The sequence below is a fragment of the Chiloscyllium punctatum genome, chromosome 29 (assembly GCF_047496795.1).
Source record: "Chiloscyllium punctatum isolate Juve2018m chromosome 29, sChiPun1.3, whole genome shotgun sequence".
Classification (NCBI taxonomy): domain Eukaryota; kingdom Metazoa; phylum Chordata; class Chondrichthyes; order Orectolobiformes; family Hemiscylliidae; genus Chiloscyllium; species Chiloscyllium punctatum.
The window spans coordinates 71122582-71141186 of record NC_092767.1 but is presented as its reverse complement, the minus strand read 5'-3'; the positions used below and the strand labels follow the sequence as shown (position 1 = coordinate 71141186).

At 42.9% G+C, this 18605-nt stretch overlaps 1 protein-coding gene across 7 annotated transcripts in view; it reads left to right on the top strand.

The window, feature by feature from the left end:
- The window catches only part of npas1 (neuronal PAS domain protein 1), a 442697-nt gene that overhangs the window by 93361 nt on the left and 330731 nt on the right, over positions 1-18605 (top strand). Inside the window, exon 1 of one of the 7 annotated variants that reach the window (XM_072549366.1) lies at positions 6234-6356. The exons of the other annotated variants lie outside the window; for them this stretch is intronic. The gene's annotated coding sequence lies outside the window, so the exon portion shown is untranslated. Of the gene's footprint in view, positions 1-6233; positions 6357-18605 lie in introns of those variants that run through there. 7 annotated transcript variants of the gene reach the window in all.

The following is an 18605-nucleotide window of genomic DNA, read 5'->3' as shown; positions in this document are numbered from 1 at the left end:
AATTGAGCGAGTATAATGTGGGTTGTCTGTAACAGAACTGCCACTGTGTAGAAGGGGAGAGCTGAGAACAGACATAGAGCTGAGACGTCAGGGCTCAATAGCAGACTACCTTTATTATTTTTCTCACTACCTTCCTCTGTTTGGTTTTGTTAACCCTTGGAGGATCAGCCAGTTCCTTTCTATTTGCTTTCTTTGTGTCTTTATTAATCCAGAAACTAAAACATTCTTCTTTGTTTTATTTGTCCTTCAAAATTGGTGCCTTTCATAAATCGCCATGTTGGATTTGCTTGCGATAAAGGTGTGAAGCCATGGAGGGCTGTCCCTTTAAGATCTGAGGTACAGTCTGAGGCCAAACAGACGTGACCCTGTCAGTCGGGAAATTTGGGGTGGGGGGGGGGGGGGGGGGGGAATGGTGGTGGGGGTGAGTGCGGTTGTAAATTTTCAGCACCAGACAAATCCATGAATAGGTCCATTTCTTATTCAACTTTGACTAGTCAGAGGCAGGTTAGATGAAAAGAATTCTCTGGTTTGCTTATACAGAGTTCACCACTCTGTGTACCTGAGGGGAAAGCTTCCAAAATCTTTCTCTGAGCTACCCGGGCTCACAACACCAACCTCTCCCTTTTTGATGCTGAATCCATAGGTGTATACATTGCCTTAAGGTTTCTTCAACTGTCTGCTATTTAGCCTTCTTTGTATTATCCGAATGCAAGGTCAAATTCATCCTATCTCCCTTAGCCCAGGGTTTCCTCAGCTTCAACAAGTTCAACTTGCATTTCTTTAGAGCTTTATTCTTTCACGGGATGTGGGTGTTGGCAAGGCTACCGTTTGTTCATAAACCCCAATGATGCGCATAATTTGTTGGGGCTGTTGCAAAGGACATCCGCATCGCTTTGTGTCTGGAGTCACATTACAGCTAGATTGAGTAAGGACAGCAGATTTCCCTTCCCGAAAAGCCTATTGCTTTTCACTACTTATGAGTGAATGTCAATTGACAATAATTGTCCTGGTTACCATTACTGAGGCTGCTTTTCTGTTGCAGTTTTTAATCAATTGAATTTAAATTCCACCAGCTCCCATGATGGGGATTGAATCCATAGTGCCAGACCAGTAACCTGGGTCTTAGTAACTCAGGAACATTAACACAACGTCACTGCCTCCTCTGATGACTTGCCCAGGGTTTGAACCTGGGTAGGTGAGAATTCTAACTACAAACGAAGAGCCCTTCATTTCCGTAGCTCCTGTTGAAACCATTATGGAATAGAATCTGACACTTAACCACCTGAAAAAAATATTAGAGCAGGCTTGGTCAAAAAGCAGGTTTTGAAGAGTATCATATTCGAGAAGAGAGAGAGAGAGACAGAGGTGAAGGGACACAATTCCAGAGCTGAGGGTGTTGCAGCCAGTGATGGTGCTCTTAAAACCAGGGATTCAGCAAAAAGTCAGAACTGGGGGAAGCACAGAGGGCCATGAAGCTGGAGGACGTTGCAAACAAGAATGGGAATTTTAAAATTGAGACATGGATGGACTGGGAGCCATTACACAGCAGCGAATGTTGGGTGACACAAAGATGCAGGTCCCATATTTGCATCTCCCTCAGGCTCCACCATGGTCCCAGTTTTTGAGTTCCTATTTATGTGGTTCACACTGGCCTGTAAACTTGACCCACTTCCCCTCAGGAATGTCATAAAGTCGTACAATACGGAAAAAGGCCCTTCAGCCAACTTGTCCATGCTGACCAGTTTCCTGAACTGAACTAGTTCCACTTGCCTGTGTTTGGCCCATGTCTCTCTCAACCTTTCCTATCCATGCACCTGTCCAAATGGTCTTTTATATGTTGTAATTGTACCTGCCTTTACCACTTCCTCTACCAGCTCACTGCATACATGCAGTACCCTCTGCGTGAAAAAGTTGCCTTTTAGGACCTTTTTAAATCTTTCCCCTCTCACCTTAAATCTATGTCCTCTAGTTTTAGACTCCCCTAGCCCAGGGAAAAGACCTTGTCTGTTTACCTATCCATGTCTCTCATAAAAATTTATAAATCTCTAAAAAGTCACTTTTCAGTCTCTGATGCTACAGGGAAAATAGCCCCCGTCTATCCAGCCTCTCCTTTCATCCACCACTTCCTCTTGTAGTTCATTCCACACACTAACCACTTTGTGTGAAAGAAGTTGCCCCTTAGGTCCCTTTTAAATCTTTCCCCTCTCATCTCACACATATACCCTCTAGTTTTGGACTCCCCTACCTGGGGAAAAGACCATGGATATTCAATTAATCTAGGCCCCTCATGCTTTTAGACCTGGTAGAGATGTGCAAATTCCTGACTCGGCTTTCAGTGAACTTGAAATTATGCTGTGACCCCTTGAACATATGCCATATGTGATGCCCCAGACCTTGGGAGAAGTGGGTGGTGTCAACCTGTTGGCATGGGATGGGTGGCATTGTTTAATGCCTGTTGGGCCCATATGGATATGGGCATGAGGTAGGTGCTCGACACAAAGGTGACCTTGTCGAGGTGAATTTATCTCCAGTCCATTAGCAGCAGATTTTCAAATATGTTTGAATAATTATATCTTTTAATCTTGCAATTGGTTGAGATGGTAATACTGTTGAATCCAGAGACCCAGGCAAATCCCACCACAACAGGGTGGCACGGTGGCTCAGTGATTAGCACTGCTCAAGATTAGAGTAGTGCTGGAAAAGCACAGCAGGTCAGGCAGCATCCGAGGAGCAGGAAAATCGACGTTTCAGGCAGGAGCCCTTCATCAGGAATCTGCTGTGCTTTTCCAGCACCACTCTAATCTTGACTCTGATCGCCTTTTCGGTTGGCACTGCTGCCCCTCAGCGCCAGGGATCCAGGTTCAATTCTATCCAAGGATGATTGTCTGTGTGGAGTTTGCACATGCTCCCTGTGTCTGAATGGGTTTCCTCAGGATGCTCTGGTTTCTTTCCACAGTCCAAAGGTTAGTTGGATTGGACATGCTAAATTTCCTGTGGTGTCCAGGGATGTGCAGACTAGGTGGATTAGCAGGGTTACAGCGATAGGCTAGGGGATGTGGGTCTAGGTAGGATGCTCTTCCAAAGGTTGGTGTGGACTTGATGGGCCAAATGGCCTGTTTCCACACTGTAGGGATTCAATGATTCTATGACAGCTCCTGCAATGTAAATGTAAATGATAAAATCTGGAATTGAAAGCTAGTCTTTGTTTATGGTGACTATGAAACTATCATCAGTTGTAAAAACCCTTCTAGTTTACTACTCCCGTTTAGGTAAGAAAACTGCCATCGTTACCTGGTCCGGCCTACATGTGACTCCAGACACACAGCAATGTGGTTGACTCTTAACTGCCCTCTAGGAAATTAGGGATGGGGAATAAATGCTGGCCTAGCCAGCAATTCCCACATCCAAACGAGTTAAAAACAAAACACGTCAAATGCAAGAATGTAGAAGTACAAATAATTATGCAGGAACCTGTCATGTAAATTGTTGTTCCATTTGAAATTTGATATTCTGGTATTTGTCCTGCGAGTGTGAGACAAAGAACTTCAAAACGTCTCTCTTTTTTCAGGGAGATTCAAGATTTGTGCGACTGAGTGACATTTGGGTTCAGATTTATGTGTAGATGCAGAAATAGGCCATTCAGTCCATTGAGTCTGACCTGCTATGAATGATCTGATAATCCTCAACTTTCACTTTCCTGCCTTTTCCCTGAAACCCTTGTTTCCCTCACTGAGTCAAAATCTGTCTGTGTCATCCTTGGATATGCTTAACGACCCAACCTTGACAGCCCTCTGTGATAAAGAATTCCATAGATTCGATACTCTGAGAGAAATACCTTCTCATCTCTGTCTTAAAAGGGTGAACTCTTATTCTGAGATGATGTCCTGTGGTCCTAGACGCTCCCACAAGGGGAAACAACCTTTCCACATCTATCCTGTGAAAGCCCTAAGTACTTGTATGTTTCAATAAGATTCAGTCCATGTTCTGTATGGACAACTTAATGCCTCAGTAAGAGGTGGTCTTGGGGAGGACCTGAGAGAGCTCTTTAAAATTACAAAGGGGTTCAGTTAGGTACACATGGAGAAGATGTTTCTACTTGTTGGGGCAAATTAAACTAGGGGTTATAAATGTAAGGTAGTCACTTGTTAAATCCAGTGGGGGGAATTGAGAGGAAGCCTTCTTTTGCAGGAGAGAGTATTGAGAATGTGAAACTGGCTACCACTTGGATGATTTGTATGGATCCATTTGAGGTGAAGCTTAATAAGCAGATGAGGGGTAGAGGAATGGATTGAAATGTTGATTCAAAACAGAAGAAATGACCCATTGAGTCTGTGCCAACTTGTTTACATAGGTTGCAACCCAGTCACATCAAAAAAAGCCTTCAAATACTCCATGATCCATAAGTGCTTTCTCTCTTTTAAAAAAAAGAGGATTAGGGTGGCAAGTGGATGGGATACTCTTTGGAGCATCCAGAACTTCGCCCATAGCCTTGAATGTTATAACATGGGTGTGTGCGCGTGCGCATGTGTGCATCTGTCTGTTGGTGTGAGTGCATGTGAGTTTTATCAAGGGAGTATGATTGTGTGAATGTGCAATAGCATGAGGCTCTATTGGTTTGTGTATGAGAGAGAGCATTTGACTGCACACATGCCCATGACTATAAGTGTGTGATTGTATGAATGACTGTGTGTGTATGGGACATGAGCATTAACATGGACCTTTGGGTTGAATGGCCTGCTGTGTGTTCACTATGATCTTATCGTGAATCTGAAAAATGGAATTTAATTACTCAATGAGAAGCAGTCAACATTTTACCATGTGCAGTCTCAAACCAGCAGTCTGCTTCTGGATTTGTAATGCTTCGGAAGTTAAATGCACCCTTCCAACCTTTTGGCTTGCTGAGGGTGAATTTTCCCCACGTGACAAACTGGATGGACTGAAAGGCCTATTTTTGCACAATCGCAATCTGAGACACACTCGTGAGTGACTGTGGGTTAGTGATAATGACCAGTGAAGAAATAACAAATATCAGAACAAACCTGATGGGAAGTGGATGATGGAATAACAGAACTTCCCATGAAGTAAAAAATAAGATTTTGTTTTAGAGAGAAAGCATTGATGGATGATGAAATATTTGAAGGTTTTATTGATGTGACTGGCTTGCAAAATGGGTTTTGAGGAGTGGAGAGGGGCCACTTTTTGTTCTATTTATTCAGGAGTTGTGGTAATTGCTGGGACCAGCCAACATTAATTAAACTGCCCTCATCTTCCAACCCTGATCATTGTGCCAGGGTTATATTCTCGTTCTGGACAACAACAACCTGCATTTGTGTTGAGCTTATAACATAATATTGTATAATGTCTCAGACAGCTCTAGTTCCATTACCTAACAAATTATGACACTGAATCACTTAACTTAGTTCTTTTGTGGGATATGGGTGTTACTGGTATTTATCCACTATACTAATTGCTCCTTGAGAAGGAGGTGACAAACTATCTTGTTGAACTGCTACAGTCCATGTGGGGTAGGTCAACCCACAATGCTGTCAGAGAAGGAAATACCAACGATTTGAACCAGCAACAGTGAAGGAGAGGCTGATTTGTTTCCAAGTAAGGATAATGGTATTCTTAAAGTAGCATTTCATCCCTTCATTACATCAAACAATAGTGACCTAGCCAGCAACACCCTTATGCTGTGGATGAATAAAAAAAAAGTAGATTTTGACCTTTGACCCATGGCACATCCATGGAACACTATGCTAATTCAATTCATGGATTTGCTACATTTATTACAACAGTGCATAGTTTCCTTTTACTCCTTGAGAGTGTTAACCTGGTAAATGTCTATCAGGCTGAGGAGACGCAAGAAATGGTCTGTCTATCACATTGGTTTATTCACGTAACCCCATTGATCATAGGTTCAGGATATTTGTCCCTTCCATGGAGTAACCCATCCCAAGTAGAACCCATTCCTCTAACTTTGTAATCAACCTGTTATGACACATCTCCATCATATCCTGGAGTAGAACTTGCACCCAGAACTTCTGGTCCATAGATCTGGATACTATCCATGCATCATAGCAACCACTAAACAATTACAGTAGAATCAGCACAATCAGGAGAGGCACAGTCAAGCTGACATGCCAGAGACCCCCAATGGCTTTCTGATTGATTGCCTTATCCACATGGTTATGCCTACGGGTGATGTGTGTTGCTTAATCTTTCCTCAGTCAGTAAATAAAGTCGCCATAGTCCCAGAGGACCATACAGCTGCTTTCTCAATCGAGAGAGGGATGACTGATGCTGAGTTTAACCTGACGATCACCACGCCTCAGGCGAGGGGAGAGGTTGAGAAGGTGAGACTTTCATGATAACCTCAGCTAGTACGGGAATTGAATTAGTGATGTTGACTTCCCAATAACTTTTTGAAAATACTGATTAAAGCTTTATCTTTGCCTTGTAAATACTTAATAACCCAGTCTCAATAACTCTCTGTAATAAAGAATTCCACAGATTCACTACCCTCTGAGAGAAGAAATTCCTTCTCATCTCTGTCTTAAATGGGCAACCCCTTATTCTGAGATTACATCTTCTGGTCCTACACGTGGAAACAACCTCTACCCCCTAAGCCGTCTAACATCTATATTTCATGTAAATCCCCCTCTCATTCTTCTCAACTCCAATGAGTATAGGCCCAATCTACTCAAACTCTCCTTGTAAAGCAGTCCCTCCATTCCCAATATCAGCCAAGCGAACTTTCTCTGGATTGCCCCCAATATCAGTATATTATTCCTTAGAATAGGGGCCCAAAAAGTGTTCTCAGTATTCCAGCTATGGTCTGACTTGTGCCTTGTATAGTTTTAGCAAAGCCTCCATACTTTTAAACTCCATTCCTTTTGAAATAAACTCCAACGTTCCACTTGTCTTCCCTATTACTTCCTGAATTTAGATGCTAGCTTATTGTGATTCATGCACAACATGGATAAACTGAAATCTTATAACTGTTATTGCTTCGCTATATATGATATATAAATTCACTCATTATCCAGGTCAGTAGAGCAATTTGTAATGTCAAATGCTTCCAATATGGTTTTCTTGCCCAAAGTCTGTTTTTTTTCTCCCCCTTGTTGTCCTGCCGAATTATTGGATTATAGACTCCTGTTTGGCAGACGACAAGAGCTACTGTGAATGAGGTAAAGCAATTTGAAGGGCAAAACTGCAAGACTCCAGTGCTTAATCTTCTCACTGAAGCCAGGTCAGCATCAACAGTTTCTCAGCAGTATCCTCTTAGTGCCATGAGGCTGCAGACTAGGAAATTTAATTTTTACCCAGTAGAATTGCGACTAATACATCTGGAAGAATCAACTCGTTTCTGGCTCAGAGGTTATTGCTGGTGGCAGCTGCTTTGCAGGATCAGTGTTTTTTTTTTCCCTTCCCCTGCCATCCTGCCATTTTTCTGTCCCACTTTTTCCATTTGCAAAGGACCAATCTGGTTACACAACACTGTTGCCAGCATCAAACAAAGGTGTGTGATGAATCATCACTTGATCAGATTTGGACAGAGTTAGACACGTGGAATTACAGTGCAAAATAGGCTATTCAGCCCAACCAGTCTCAGCTGGCAGTTATACCCTCTTGGGTCTCCTTCCTTCCTCTGTCATCTCACTCTCTCATAAACTTAATCCTCCATTTCTTTCTCTCTCATGTCCGAATCCAGCTTCCCCATTGACTGCATATTCCCTGTGGGAGTGGGTTCTACATTCTCCCCTCTTTCTGGGTAAAGAGGTTTTTCATGAATTTCCTGTTGGTTTTATTAGGGACCATCTTCTATTAGTGTTGGTCCCCTCCAAAAGTGGATACGTTTCCACTTGGAATGTAACTGGACTAGTAATCCAGAGGCCCGGGCTAATGTTTTGGGGAGTTTGATTCCCACCATGGTGGATGGTGAAATTTTCGTTCAGGAAAAATCTGGAATAACGAACTGGCTCAATGGTGTCCATATAACCTCTGTCAATTGTAGTAAAAATCCATCCGGTTCAGGAAGAAAATTTGCCTCCTTCCAATGTCTGGCCTGCCAGTGACTCCAGACCCACAGCAATGGCCTTGACTCTTAACAGACTTCTGGACAATTAGAGATGGACAATGAATGCTGGAATAGCCAGTGATGCCTGCATCCCATAAATGAATTTGCAAAGCACTCTACCCTGATCATAAGTCACCAGTCGTTGGTACTGCAACATATATAAATATTGCATTTAAATATGGGGAACAAAAATGCTTACAGTACTTCACGTGATTTCACCAGTACCTCGTACAGTTGCAGTAAGACTTTCCTACTCTTATACTCCAACCCCCCTGAAATGAATGAAGCACCTTTGTCCTGCTTTACCATAATGCAATTTCCCACGTCTGGTAAAGAGCTTTCTCCTGAAATTTCTATTTGATTTACTGGTTACTGACAACCTTTTTTAAAAGTTTGATATGGGGAGAAAAAGAGGATTTTGTATTTAAAGAAATGTGCTTTTTTGGGGTTGCAAATTGTGGGGTATGAATGGGCTTTGTTGTCTTTAAAAGTCTGCACAGTGTTATCTTCTTCAAAAATCCCAAGAAACAACTTGCCATGTGAGGCTCCTTTATGGATGTAGGCCCGTGTTGGCTTTGTACTGGCAAGACAGCTCAGTGCTTTGTTTGGGTGCGATGGATGGGGATTAATGTGGGTGATTCCTCACTGTTTGGTAACTGAGACACAGAGTTTGCTCCCTCTGAATATGGCTGTGAATGGGACATGTGTTAATCTATTTATCCCATTGATTCCCTTTTGGCTTCTGTAGACTCAGTTCCTTCATGAGAGTGCGGTAATGTGCAAGGAAATCCTACATCTAATTTTACATTAATTCAGCTCCGCCATGCTTTTCCTGATTAACATTTCCCTCCAGATCCAGAATCTCTCACTAATTTCAGAAGCTGTGGAGGAAAATGTCTTCCATTAACTTTCATATATTCAGCTATTTACATTCTGGAGAGAGAGAGAGATGCGCATTTATACTGCACCTTCAGGGCTATTGGGCAGCTCAAAACGTTTTACAGCTGATCAAAGTGCTTTTAAGGCCATAAGATCATAAGAAATAGGAACAGGAGTATGCCATTCAGCCCCTTGCGCCAGCTGTGCAATTCAACTGGTATATGGCTGAACCACCCCTTGATCAAGAATCTATATGTCTCAGCCTTAAATATACACAAGGACTCTGCCCCCACAGCTCTCTGTGGCAAGGAGTTTCAAAGACTCCCAAGCTGCTGAGAGAAGAAATTCCTCCTCGTCTCAGTCTTAAATTGGTGCCCCTTTATTCTGAGAGTATGCCCTTTAGTCCTCTACTCTCCAATGAGGGGAAATATCCTTTCAGAATTTGCCCTGTCAAGCCCCTTAAGAATCCTATATATTTCAATAAGCTCATCTCTCAATCTTCTAAACTTCAGTGAATAGAGTCCCAACCTGTTTAACCTTTGCTCATAAAATAATCCCTCCATACCAGGGATCATCCTAGTGAACCTTCTGTGAATTGTCTCCAATGAAATATCTTTTTTAAAATATGGGGAACAAAACTGCTCACAATACTTCACATGATCTCACCGGTACCTTGTACAGTTGCAGTAAGACTTTCCTACTCTAATATTCCAACCCCCCTGAAATAAGGGCCAACATTCCATCAATCTTCCTGATAATCTGCTGCCTGGATTCTAGCCTTCTGTATTTCATGCACAAGTACCCCCAAGTTGTTTTGTGTTACAGCTTTCTACAATTTTTCTCTATTTAAATAATATTCAGTTCTTTTGTTTCCCCTTCCAAAATGAATAACTTTGCATCTAACCACATTATACTCCATCTGCCAACTCTTTGCCCATTTACTTAACCAATCAATATCTCTCTGTAAACTTTGCATCCCTCTCACAACCTGCCTTTCCAACTATTTTTGTTTCATTGCAAATTTGACTACAGTACATTCACTTCCTTTCTCCAAGTCATTAACATATATTGTAAACTGTTGTGGTCCCAGCACTGATCCCTGTGGAACCTCACTGGTTACAGATCACCAATCAGAAAAAATAACTCATTATCTCCACTTGCTGTTTCCTGCCCATGAGCCAATTCTCTATCCATGCCACTATACTATCTCCGACAACACTGGCTCTTACCTTCATTCAAAATATCTTCAAATGACTTAACTTCAAAGTATGGAAAGCACAGCAGCCAATTTACCGGGGTTACAGTGTGTGGATACAGGGATAGGCTATTTCGGACTGAAATGAGAAAAATCTTCACCCAGAGAATGGTGAGCCTTTGGAGTTCTCTGCCACAGAAAGTACTTAAGGTCGAAATATTGCTTGTTTTCATCAAGGAGTTAAATATTGTTCTTAAAGCTAAAGGAATGAAAAGATTACGGGGACCAAGCAGGGTGCTCTGTTAGATGATCAACCATGATCATATTGAATGGCAGAGCAGGCTCAAAGGGCTGAATGGCCTGTTTTTCTTCCTATTTTCTATGTTTGAAGGTATAAATAATGGCCTGGACATCAGGGAGATCCCTCATCCTTCCCATTCCCAATAGTGCCACGAGATCTTATACATTTACCTGAGAGGGCATGCAGAACCTCCGTTTGATATTTCCAAATGATGGCACAGCTCAGCTTGCTGTCAGTATTGCATTGGAATTTCAGTCTGGATTTCTGCACTCAAACCCTGGAGTGGGGCGTGAAACCCTGAGCCATAGAGACTCAGAGGCGAGAGTTCTGTGCATGATCTACAATTGACACACCAAGGTATTTGTTACTTGAAAAGGCAAGAAATTCCAGGGCTTTGGAGAAATGCACAGTATGTAGGGCCGACTGTTTATTTGTTGTACAATTCCGATGGGCCGAGTGGCATCATTTTGTGCTCAATGGTGACTTTGATTGCTCATGGGATAGTGCCTAAAGTTTGGAGTGGGGTGGCGGTGTTTAAACTGTCCCTTTAGTTTTGTTAAGTAACAGCATTTGAATGCTGCCTTGGCAGGCTAAATGTGTAACAAGTTTGTTTTGTGAGAGGGAGACCAAGAGAGACCAGAAAGATCGGTTGCTTTGAATCATAATTCAAACTCAGATTAAGAGTAAAATCATTAAAAGTAATCTCCTTTAAAAAAATGGAAGGAATTTAGGTGTTTCTTGCTGTTAATAAATGTATAGAAGTGAATCTCAAGATGCTCTTCAGTCTAGATGGATGAGAGTCATTTGAGAACTGACTTGTGATATGAGCTTGTTATAATGAGATTTAGTTAATGTGCTCTGTTTATGGTTCTCTCGCTAACAGGAAAGCTGCATAAAACATTCCAGCAAGAAGGCATGGCACTTGCTAGGAAGCGTCCGATGCTTTTAACGCTCCACTCTGCACAGCAAAAGTTGTTTATGACTCCCCTAGCTGTCGAGGAAGCACATAAACACACTGGCTCCAAGTCATTACTCATTGAGCAGGTCCCTTGCACAATTGCTAATGATTGTGTTACGGAGAGAAAATCTAAGCAGTAAACACCCCCCTACTCCCCTGTTTCCTTTGCACGATGCGCTTCCTTCATTGTGGGGCTGAAAAACAATTAACATCGGGTTAACAAGGAACACAGTACTTTTTACATTTTTACTACCGATGATGCCAAGTCCGCAGGGTGCAGTTTCAAGGGTGTAAATTGCCTCTGTGCATTGTGTGAGTGTGTGCACAAGAATCTTGCACAATGACCCACCAATCTTTGGTTTTCCAATTTGTAAGCCTGGCTCCCTTGAATGCCTTTCAAAGCAATCCATGAAGGTGAGACTTGTCAACCAGGTTTTGAGGGCCTGTTAATTGATTCACGTGAAGCCAGCAAAGGCTCCCCTTAGTGGTTTGGTGGGTAACTGCATCGCCAGAGGTTGTACTGAGCAAATAGGTGACCATGGAGCTGAGATATTGGGGGTGCTGGGAGTCATTTCTAACCAGGAAGCTTGCTGTCGTTTGGTAGTGACTCTAGACAAACACTCAACTTTTTTATTCCCCTATGAATTGGCCCAGTAATCCAGAAATAGGGATAACTTATTGCAGTTATACAAGGCCTTGGTGAGACTGCATCTTGAGTGCAAGGTTTGTGAAGATTTGTAGCTCAGGTTGAGGTTTAGGGTGTAGGTTTGCTTGCTGAGCTGTAGGTTTGATATCCAGACATTTCATTACCTGGCTAGGTAACATCAGTGACGACCTCCAAGTGAAGCACAGCTTTTGTCTCCTGCTTTCTATTTATATGTTTGTCCTGGATGGGGCTCCTGGGGTCTGTGGTGATGTCATTTCCTGTTCATTTTCTGAGGGGTTGATAGATGGTATCGAGATCTATGTGTTTGTTTATGGCGTTGTGGTTGGAATGCCAGGCCTCTAGGAATTCTTTTGCTTAGCCTGTCCCAGGATAGATGTGTTGTCCCGGTCAAAATGGTGGTTTTTTTCATCCGTGTGTAGGGCTACGAGGAAGAGAGGGTCGTGTCTTTTTGTGGCTAGCTGGTGTTCGTGTATCCTGGTGGCGAACTTTCTTCCTGTTTGTCCTACGGAGTGTTTGTGGCAGTCCTTGCATGGAATTTTGAAGATGACGTTGGTTTTGTCCATGGGATGTACTGGGTCTTTTAAGTTTGTTGGTTTTTGTTTGAGAGTGTTGGTGGGTTTGTGTGCTACTAGGATTCTGAGGGGTCTTAGTAGTCTGGCTGTCATTTCTGAAACTTCTTTGGTGTATGGTAAGGTGGTTAGGGTTTCTGGCTGTGTTTGGTCTGCTTGTCCTGGTTTGTTCTTGAGGAATCTGCGGACTATATTTTTTGAGTATCCGTTCTTCTCGAATACATTGTATAGGTGGTTCTCCTCTGTTTTCTGAAGTTCATCTGTGCTGCAGTGTGATGTGGCTCGTTGGAGTAGTGTTCTGATACAGCTTCATTTGTGTGTGTTGAGATGGTTGCTGGTGTAGTTAAGTATTTGGTCAGTGTTTGTCGGTTTTCTGTATATACAGGTTTGTAGTTCTCCGTTGTCCGTTCTTTCGACTGTGATGTCCAGGAATGCAAGAAACCGACAACAAACTCGCATTCCTGGACATCAGGATATGGGGTGCGCCATTTAGGATTGAGATGAGTAAACATTTCTTTACTCAGAAGGTGGTCAACTTATGCAGTTCTCTACCAGAGAAAGCTGTTGAAGATGGTCACTAAGTATATTCAAGAATGGGACAGAAAGGCATCAGTGTGGGAATGTGGCATTAAGGTTAAAGATCAGCGATGATCATATTGAATGGCGAAGCAGGCTCAAAGTTCTGAATGGCCTACTCCTGGTTTCATATTTTTCTAAGCCATGCCTACTAAGAATTCCAGTTTATGAAGGAATACCCATCGCTATTTTTGACTATGGGCACCAAGTATCAGCCTTGCCAGCAATATCTATCCCTGAAGGTTGTATTAAACACATGATATCACAGACTGTACTGTTGAGATTCCATCTGGAGTGCACTTTGCACAGTATTGGCTCACCTTATTTAAGGAAAAATGTCAATGGGTTGGAAACAGTTTGGAGATATATCAGCTATAAACCTGGAATGGGCGAGTTGTCTTATGTATTCTTTGGAGTTCAGAAGAGTAAACGAGTGTCTTGATTGATAAGACCCTGAGGGGTAAGTGTGTACTGCAGATGCTGGAGATTAGAGTCAAGATTAGAGTGACTCTGGAAAAGCACAGCAGGTCAGGCAGCATCCGAGGAGCAGGAAAATCGATGTTTCAGGCTTATGTTTGGGCTTAAGTTGCCCATTTAAGACAGAGATGAGACATTTTTCTCTCACTGAGCCATTGAGTTTTTGGAACTCATCCTGAAAAGATGGCTAAAGTTAAAAATCACACAACACCAGGTTATAGTCCAACAGGTTTGTTTGGAAGTACTGGCTTTTGGAGCGCTGCTCCTTCATCCAATGATCTGGTGTTGTGTGATTTTTAACTTTGTCCACTCCAATCCAATACCGACTCTTCCACATCATAGAAAGATGGCAGAAGCAGAGTATTTAAATAGATGTAAGGCAGTGGTTGACAGATTCTTGATGGTAAAGGGGGTGAAAGGTGATTGGGGTGTTTGCAGAAATGTGGACTAATCACATTAGACATGATCTTATTGAATGATGGGCAGACTTGTGAGATCAAGTGGCCTACGCCTCAGAGTTCATATGTCTGTATGAGCTTGGTCCACACTGATATGACTGTTGCAGCTGGGATGGACCACTTTATGCCAGCAAAGGTCACTATTCCCTTTTCTCCTGCCTTATGTTGGTGCCAACTGCTGCCATTGACAGCCACCTGGCATTGCACTCAAGCCTTTACCATTCCCTAAATTTAAAACAAGACTTGCTCCTAGCTACTACTTTCACAATTGTGGGACAGTGATGATAAAATAGCTCATAACCACTTATGAAGTGCAGTTACCTTTTTCTTATTCTCTGCACCACTGTCTAGGCCAGCATTTATTGCCCATGCTGCAGCTCTACAGAGCCCTGGTTAGACCACATTTGGAATATTGTGTTAAGTTCTGGTCGCTTCTCTATAGGAAGGATGTGGAAGCTTTAGAGAGAGTGCAGAGGAGATTTACCAGGCGGCTGTCTGGAAAAGCTAGGGCTTTTCTCATTGGAGTGAAGAAGGATGAAAAGTGACTTGATAGAAGTGTACAAGATGATGAGAGGCATAGATGGAGTGAATGGTCAGAGACTTTTTCCCAGGGCAGAAATGGCTATCACAAGGGGGCATAATTTTAAGGTGATTAGAGGAAAGTTTAGTGGTGATGTCAGAGGTAAGCTCTTTTCACAGAGAGTAGTGGGTGTGTGGAATGCACTAGCAGCGGTGGTAGTAGAGTCAGAAACATTACGGACATTTAAGCTACACTTGGATAGGCACATGGATGATAGTAAAATGAGGTTAGTTTGACCTTAGGGTGGGATAAAAGATCAACACAACATAAAGGGCCGAAGGGCCTGTACTATGCTGTACTATCCTATCCCTAAATGCCTAGAGGACAATTATGAGTCAACGACATTGTTGTGGGTCTTGAGTCACATGTAGGCCAGACCAGGTAAGGTTGGCAGTTTCCTTCTCTAAAGGACATAAGTGAACCAAATGGGTGTTTCTGACAACTGACAATGGATTCATGGTCATCATTAGACTCTTAATTCCAGTTAACGTTTCATTGAATTCAAACTCCACCAGAATTCAAACCCGGCTCCCCAGAACATATCTGGGTCTCTGGATTAACAGTCTAGCGATAATACTACTAGGCCATCAACACTCCTATTTGTAATGTAGGGAAAACAGCAGAACAGCAAACTCCCACAAGTAGCAGTGTAGCCACAGCCAAACCAGAGATGTAGATATTGACCATGGCAACCAGTGCAAGGGGGAGCTGCTCACTTTTCCCTGGAAAGGGGAAAGCTAATTAGGGTCATTATTCAATGACTGTCTGTTGGAGCATGCACTTGTGAAGTCATTGGGCACAAGGAAACTTGAGTTTGACTCCCTTCGTATGATATCAGCTGTTGCCGCCTCAAGTTATAACTGCAGCAGTGACTTAAGTAACTCTTGAGGCTGGCATCCTATCACCAATAACTGTTTATGTACAAATGCATTACCTTTGATAATAGCACTGAGTCAGACATTCAGGGGCTCAATATCCCTATGTCAGCCAGGGCTCCATGATTGGTCCAGATTAACAGCCCCAATTAGGGAACACATATTCTGAGGTCCAGCTGGCTGACCTCATTATAGTTACTAGAGTGACCATGCGTCCGATTGGCAAGGCTTTCGGGTGTCTTCAGATGGTGGAAGGTGCCATGTACATGCAAGACTGTCCTTTACGTTCAGGCAACAGCAAAGCCTTGTGGCTTGAGGATAACTCAAGGTGGCTGTGCCCATTGGGACATCTGGAGTGCTGTTGAGAAAGGAAGAATTACAATGGGATAGAATTATAGAATCCCTACTGTGTGGTAGCAGGCCATTCAGCCCATCCAATCCATACTGACCCGATAAAAAGCACTTCCCAGATTCATCCCCCGACTGTATCCCGGCAACCCCACATTTACTATGTCCAATCCACCTAACCTGCACATCTTTAGATTGTGGCAGAAAACGCTTGCAGACACAGGGAGAATGTGCAAACTCCACACAGAAAGTAGCCTAATACTGGAATCAAGCCCAGGTCCCTAAGTGCTGTGAGGCAGCAGTGCTTACCACTGAGCAACCATGTCACCCTTAATGGGTAAACAGACCGCACAGCTAGCTAATAGTAGGGTTGATGACAATTGTTAACAGAATACGATTGAATGTGATCATGGTTTACTCTTAGTAAGCTTTTACACAGACTAACGTATAGGTGAGAACATTATTGGTAGATAAAGTACTTACAAAATCTGGGGAAGGTTGAAACCAAGCATCTGTTTCCAAACCATGCCCAATCTCTGGATAGTGTGCAGACACTTTCTAAAAATACCCTCACTTTTTTTCTGCTGGTGGGCGGATGAGGGTGGTGGACAGCATTGTGCCAATTGATTCCTTATCCTGAGGATACGAATCCTGCACAGCAGGAGTCTGCGTATTGGGACAGGATTTCCCAGATGAATGACCGATCATCATGACAAACTGCTGCCTCCACTTTCAGCACAGGGAAGCATCCAAATCTGGACAGGCTCTAACCTAGGAGGATGCTCCACAGTTAGAGGCTCCGCCTTTCAGATGGGGTGTTAAACTGGGGTGTTGTTAGCCCTCCAAGGTAAATCTAAAAGAAGCATTCCAAAGAAAGGCAAGTGTTCTCAGATTTCCTGGGACCTCATTAGCCCCTCAACCGATTTTACTTCAAAAGAAAACAATCATTTTTTGGAAGTATCCTGTGTGCAAATTGGTTGCTGTGTTTCTGACATGACTGTACTGTGCAAAGTTCTTAATTGACTGGAAGGTGCTTTGGAAGAACTGTGTAGATGGTGGATGCTATTTAAATGCACATTCTTTCTTTCAGCCTAGCTTCATCTGTGCTGTAACCACCTCAACAGGCTTTCCTGAAAAGTGGAGCTGAAATGCTACAGATGGAGTTTGTTTACCAATGCTGGCTCAGTGGTTAGCACTGCTGCCTTACAGTGCCAGGGACCCAAGTTTGGTTCCAGCCTCGGGAGACTGTCTGTGTAGAGTTTGCACGGTTGTCCCCGTGTTTGCTTGGGTTCCTCCTGTAGTCCACAGATGTGTGGGTTAGGTGGATTGGCAATGCTAAATTGCTGTGTCCAGAGATGTGCAGGCCAGGTGGGTTAGCCACTGCAAAAAAACCCATGTGGGATTAGAATTAGAGTTAGGTTTGTCAAGTGTACGCAAGTCCAAAAGTAAAGTGAAAAGTATACAATGTTGCCACACACAGCACCAATTTAACTAATTACAAATCCGAGGCTATGGTTACAGGAATGGGGTGTGGGTCTGTATGACCTCTTTCTGCACTGTAGGGATTCTGAGTTTCTATGTGTAAAATCTGGTTGAACCAGCAGTTGGCTATTTTCCCTTCAATTGCAGGGTCTGCATGGTAGCTGAACAAACTTTCTAATGTTTATGTTGTTTTAATGGCTAATTAGCTGCGTGAGAAGCATTAAAAAAATCATTACTGCAGGTGTATCATGGGTTGGCTCTGTTCCATTACCACTAATGGCTCTGCTTTCCCAAGTAATGATTCATTGTGAAGATGTGCAGCCCCCGGGTCCAGGTATGAAAGAATGCAAAAATCTCTCCAACTGAAATAAAGGGGATGTCTGACTTGAAAACAAGCTCAGAGGCTAAGCTCTCTGTAATTCTTTTGTTTCCCACTGTGTCAATCTCTCTGCGTGGAACTAGTTTCCAGAACCAAAATGCATTGGCATAGCATGCGTTGAAGCTCCTAGTTGGGATGCGCAAACGAGAGGGATCGTAGCTCAGAGCCCACTAGTGTAACAGTCCCTTTCCTAACTCATATGCTCCCGCTCCCAGAGGGAAAATATCCATTATATAAAAAAAGACCTAGAAATGAAAGCTCAGGTCATGATCCAGTTTTTAAGTATGCACGATGAATCAGACCAATATGTCTCCATTGCCAGTTTTACTGTTTTTTTTCCATGTGAGAGGGGCTGGGGAGAGAGGAAACAGTGCTGTGTTGTAGACCAAACATGAGGAGTAAGAGCAGGAAGAGCCCTTTCAGCCCTTCAAAACTTCACCATTCATCTGATCATCAACATAAGTTACACTTTGATAAAACATAGGAAATAGGAGCAGGAGTAGGCCATTCACCCCTTTGAGTCTGCTGTCCAAATTAATCTGATCATCAGATTCAGTACCCTGTTTCCACTTTCTCCCCATATCCTTTGATCCCTTTATCCCTAAGAACAATTTCTAACTCCTCCTTGAAAACATTCAATGATTTGGCCCCAATGATTTTCTGTGGCAGAGAATTCCACAGGCTCACCACTCTCAGGGTGAAGATATTTCTCCTCCTCTCACTCCTTAATAGCCTACTTCATATCTTTATCCTCTTTACCCTCCATGATTCTTGATTC